The following is a 6008-nucleotide window of genomic DNA, read 5'->3' on the forward strand; positions in this document are numbered from 1 at the left end:
GAAGTGTCTTTAATTTCAAGTGCGGTTATTAGTCAAGATTAAACAACATATGTAATAATGCTATTAGAATAAGAATAGTAAATAATGTATGCCTATGTTAGCAAACATTTTTTTGGAAGGTGATTTTGGTATGAAAAAACAAGTTGGCTAATCAAAAGCTGACTCAAAGAAAATAATGATTCATTATTAGAATCTGTCTGCAAGCTAAATAAAAAAATGAAGAACTCCAAAAATTCATCAAAGTTTGATTTAATTTGCATTTGAGTAAATATAAAATTTATCATCTGTTTGCTTCCAAAATTGTATTGTGTTGTCTTTTGAGAATGTGTACTTGACATTGGATAGATAAGCAAAATTTCAATTTTCTGTGTATTTGGACCATTTTCACATTTTGTTAGGTTTGGTATAAATTGTAAACTTGGCCTTACAGCACTCTTTCTAGAATTGACCTAAAATATTTAGTCCAAGAAAAAAGGCATACTTATAAAATCACCACTTTACACTGACGCAGCAGAAAATAAGTTTCTAGTTTGCTTCTATTCCAGTGAAGGAAAAATTAAATATTTTCTTCTTTGCCATAGAGTAAAAATATAACTTAATACTTTTATGGAACAGACTTGAGAACTTGAAGGATAAATCTAGGTCTACACTTTAACATATATCATCTTGTTCAATTTCAAGCAGAGTTACATAATGAAAAAAATTGTTTTTGATTTTCTAAAATGAAAACTGGTAACACTTTAAAGGATAGAACTTCCCTAAGGGAAATAAAAGTGTTGGTTCATACTGAACATTTGTTCAGGTATTAAAACACAGAAGCCAAATGTCCTATAAACGGCAAGGTGCCCTAATAACAGTCCTGGAGGCTCAGAAAGATGTGTGTCTGGTAAATGAGGCAGAGGAAAAATCTGGACCAGTGACAGAAAAAAACTTACTAGAATAGTTCACCACCCATTGTTTCTGTTGTTTAATGTCATTTCTAAGACTTCAAGAAAACTAGTCTAGTAAGTTCAGGCCACACTTCAATGTCATAACTGCCATGGATCTAAGAACAAACTCAAGTTCAGACCATGTTCATGTTACTGAAACAACATTACAGCAATATTGCATTATGTTTGAGTTTGAGGGTTGAGAGGGGCAATTCACATAAGAAAAGAGAAAAGTATTTTCTAATAGAGACAGCACCACAGGAAGCTGTACCTGGAGTGGCATGGGAGTAATACTTCATTGAACGGCCGAAAAAAAAAAAAAAAAAAAAAAAACAACACATAAACCTCAACAAACACCTGGCACATTGTGCTGTCACTGACATCAAAACAGCACCCCAGAGAATGATCTAACTTAGTATCATCTTTCCTATTAGAAGAATATTAATATTTACGTGTCATTTATACATTAATTTTTGAATTCTGCTTCTAATTTTTTGAACTTCATAAATCAATTGAAATGCATTCAGAATGGTTTGCTATTTCCACATAAAATTCAGAGAGTTTGGAATTATTATTTCTGAGATTTTTATCTTTTATCCTCTGATGAATAATTCAACTTGGGATTGAATTTTGTCTTAAACACTAGTTCTCTGTGAAGGCTGTTCAATCAACTAAGGGAATATGTGAGCATCATTCTTTGTTCCACACAACATTTTGAAAAGACAAATATTTTAGGCAAGAGCAGAGATACTTTGCTCTAGGTCAGAGGTTCAGGAATCTAGCGTTGGAGATGGTAGCTTCAGATTAGGAAGATGAGAAAACTTCTGAAAGAGGTAAACATGATGTGCTTCTGTAAACTGCATGCCTGTATCAAAACATCTCATGTACCCCCACAAATATAGATACCTACTATATACCCACAAAAATTGTTTTGGAAAATTAAAATGGTAAAAATATTTTTTAAAAAAAGTAAGTTGGAAAATTATCCCCTCTCAATTTGGGAGCAATAATAGAAAATGGAGAAAGAAGATCTCCAAAACTTCCTTTGATAAATGTGGTACATTAGCATTATTTGCTTATTATGTCCTCCTTGTTTAGTTCATCCAGAATAAATTTTAAAGAAGTGGCTGGTTCTGATGAACAGGAAGCTTAGGAATTAGCCAAGAGCATTGCTCATGGCAGGATACGGCCAAGAGAAGGTGGCCTATATAACAAAAGCAGACTTAGGTAATGCACAATAAAGTGAACTATGGTAGAAAGGTAGAGGTGAGTTCCTATCAAGCAGAGAAATTGTAATATCAATCTATCTAACTTCAAACAGCATATTAGTGCAAAAATTGGAGAATACACAATGAAATTGGAATCATGGAGTATGAAGAATAATTGAAGCATATTGTTTTAGATATAAGGTAATAAAAGCTGAGAAAAGAATTCCTTCAGGAATGGGATACCTTATGCTGTGTTGATTCAGAATTAAACAAGCAAACAAAACATGAAAACATTTAAGGAAAATTCAAGATTCGATAAGAACTTGAGAATAAATAAAGTAAAATAAAAAGTATTTATTTCCCTCTTCCTTCAATTTTCCCTATATATTTTTTGATAGCTAAGCTAGTGGAAAAGTTAGATAGTAGTTATAGCAGGGGACAATAAGAAGACTTTACCTTCAGAAATGCCTGGAATTCTGGAGACACATTCTAAAATTATTATAAATCAAGCAGGTGAAGGAATGGTACAGGCATACTTCTCCTTGCAGTTATAAAGAAGGGAAAGACCCAGAATGAAATAATTAAAATAAATTCTTAATTTATATTAGGAATATAAAACAACAACCTAGGTTTTATTGATTAAAAATTTGATCCAGAGTATCACATTAAAATGTAGAAACTTTTTACATGGAGAAACAGAGGGTTTTTTAGTTCAAACTTTGTTCGAACAGTATACAGGGTTATGGAAAAAACAAATCAATAGTTTCAGTAATATTTATCAAATTCCTTATTTATAACTGAGTATCTATAAATGAACAGATGAGTAGGTGCTCAATAAGTATTATATCAATCACAGCAAAAAAATGCTAGAACAACATAGAGAAAGGAGCAAGTAATTCTGTTGGGGTATTAAGGGATAGTATGGGCATAAATGAGCTAATTAGAAGGCAAAATTTCCATGACATGTTATTATTGGAATAGGATTCTGCCTGAGAGAGAACATGGTGTCTGTGTTGGTGTGTGTGTCTGTGCTAAAGGTGGCAAGGTCAGAGAAGGAAGGAAGTCTCTTTTCTCTTTTCTTCAGTATAAATTGCTTGAATGAAGGAAAGCAAGAGAGTACAACTTGCTTTGTGTTCATCAGACACAACTGTGAGACTAATGGATAGGATTTTGGGGTAGAAGGAGACAGGAGGTCTTACTGGAAGAAGGGGAAATATGATGAAAAATTAAAACATAATATGACAGAAAATGAATGTACAGTATGATGTGATATGATAAAAAATAGTATGCATAACATTCTAGGATGGTTGAGGAAGGCAAACTGGAAGATAGGATGACTTGCCAAGAAGTAGGGAGACATTTCAGTGACTGGAGTATGGATGAGGAGGAAGCTGAGCCTGCAATGAAGAGCCAGAAAGATTGAAGGTCATGTGAGATGGAGTCAGAAAGAAAGTAGACGGCCGTGTGGGGAGCGTAATCCATGCTTGTGTGTGTGGGGGTGTGCCTACATATGCTGTAGCTAAATTTGCAAAAATGAGTGTGACTTGATCTTCTTCGAAAGATGGGATGAATCTTAAGATCTGAAACATACCTAGGGCAGAATCAAGTCAGCATGCATGGTACTAAAGAATTAATCCCACAAAAGTAGACATATGAATTATCAGATCCAACATTGAATTTACCTGCTGAGATTAAATTGTGCTAACATCTGAAACAAGAAACCAGAGGGGCCATGGTTAACTGGGGTTAGGGTTGGTTAGGATCAAAAGTGAAGTGTACTTTGAGTTTTGTTGAGAAATTTTATTTTTAATTTTTGTAGGTATATAGTAGATGTATATATTTTTGGGATACATGAGATGTTTTGATACAGACATGCAACATGAAATAAGCACACCGTGGAGAATGAGGTATTCATCCCCTCGAGTATTTATCCTTTGAGTTACAATCAATCCAGCTACACTCTTTAAGTTATTTAAAAATATAGAATGAAGTTATTATTGACTATAGTCACCTTGTTTTGCTATCAAATAGTAGGTCTTATTCATTTTTTTCTTTTCTTTTTTTTGGTACCCATTAACCATTTTCACCTCTCCAAAATCCCTCACTGCTCTTCCAAGCCTCTGATAACCATCCTTCCACTTTTTATGTCCAGGAGTTCAATTGCTGTGCTTTTTAGATCCTACAAATAAGTGAGAACATGCAATGCTTGTCCTTCTGTGCCTGACTTAGCTCTATTCTGAAGATCCAACTCAGAAACAGGCAGGAATGCCAGGCTGTGCCTTCCCTCTTGTTTTTTCTCTCTCTCACTGGAAATCATGTAGCCAACAAAAACATCTATAGGAAAATAAAAATAACTTTATTTTATTTCATCCTTTTTTATCTTTAGGTAGTTAAAAATCTTCTAGTCTACCACACACAAGCACACCCCCGCACACACACATGACACATTCAAGTCTTGTGTTCTGCCTTAGTTAATCTGTTTATTTATATTCCCTCCTTTGATATCCAAGTGACACATGATATGTGCATGCACGGTCACCATGCTGAGTCCCATCAATTGCAGGACACATTGCCCCTGGTGGCCCAATAGTGATTCTCATTCTCATCTTATACATAAGTCTAAAGTAGAGGTGAATGTAATAAACCGTCTTAGATAAGAAGTTAAAAAAAATGTAAAGTATGATAGAGCAGGTGAATATCCCAGTTTTCTACACAAAACCAAGCAAACAATAGACTGCGTTTATTACAGACTTTGTTAAGCATTATTCATAACATACTGAGAAAATGTGGAGGCAATATTGCTTCCTGAATTACATAATTCATAAAACTAGGTAAAAAATATGTACCACAAAACTCAGACTTCCTAAGGTTTTATTCCCACTGTTTGGTTATAATCGTTGCTGAAACAGGGAGATAGTGAGCCACAGTGCTCCACTTGGAATATATGTTTAGTTCAGGCAATCCGTTAGGGGATCTGTTTGAATGCTTCTGTCATATTAAAAAATCAAATATTATATATAATGCTGTACCAAAGGTTATGATTATATAAATTCTATATAAAGGCAATATTCTGTTTTTGAGTCTTCCTTAATGTACTGGTTCCTACAAATATCTGCAGACACTCTCCTAAAGATTTTGAATTTTTAATATTAAAATATATATTTTCATTAAACAGCAGCAATGTAAGATTAAATAGATTTTATCTGAGATTTCTTTGAGAGAAATCACTGCCCTGTATGCAATACTCTGTCTCTAAATAGTCATTCTTAGGAAGTGAACAAGTGCTCAGTAGTTTAGATCATTGGCAAGAGAGAATTAAACATCAAGAGAATTAAAAACTATTGGTAATTTTAAAACAGAAAATTATAGATGGGCATTTTGTGATTATAAGTATCTTTGAGAGTACCTGGATATTGAAGTTGAACTAATACTTAAGATAAATGCTTCAAGAATATACGCTAAACTGATGTACTAGGTAGTGCAAAAGCCTGTTTATTTCCATTTATGAACTAAAAGACCCTCTACTTCTTTATATTGCTGCCAATGAGCGAAATTTTTCAATTTGTTTCCATGATTAAGCAAATTACTATAAATTAGACACTTCACTGTCAAGCCTACCCAGATTATACCCATGGTTGAGACATCACATTGAAGAGACACCTGCTTTCTTCTATAATTCCTTTCTATAGCTTTTATTTGTGAGTTGATAAGAGATGGCCATTAGCATCTTTAAACATTAGCAAAAAGATTATTGAATTCACTACTGCCCTCCAGAAAAAATAGAGCAGAGCCCCTAAAGAGTGCACTCCCAAAAAGTAGGGACTAGAATTGGTACATTTTTATTGAGTATGCATTTAGGGGACAGAATTGA

This window comes from Rhinopithecus roxellana, chromosome 2, assembly GCF_007565055.1.
Source record: "Rhinopithecus roxellana isolate Shanxi Qingling chromosome 2, ASM756505v1, whole genome shotgun sequence".
NCBI lineage: Eukaryota > Metazoa > Chordata > Mammalia > Primates > Cercopithecidae > Rhinopithecus > Rhinopithecus roxellana.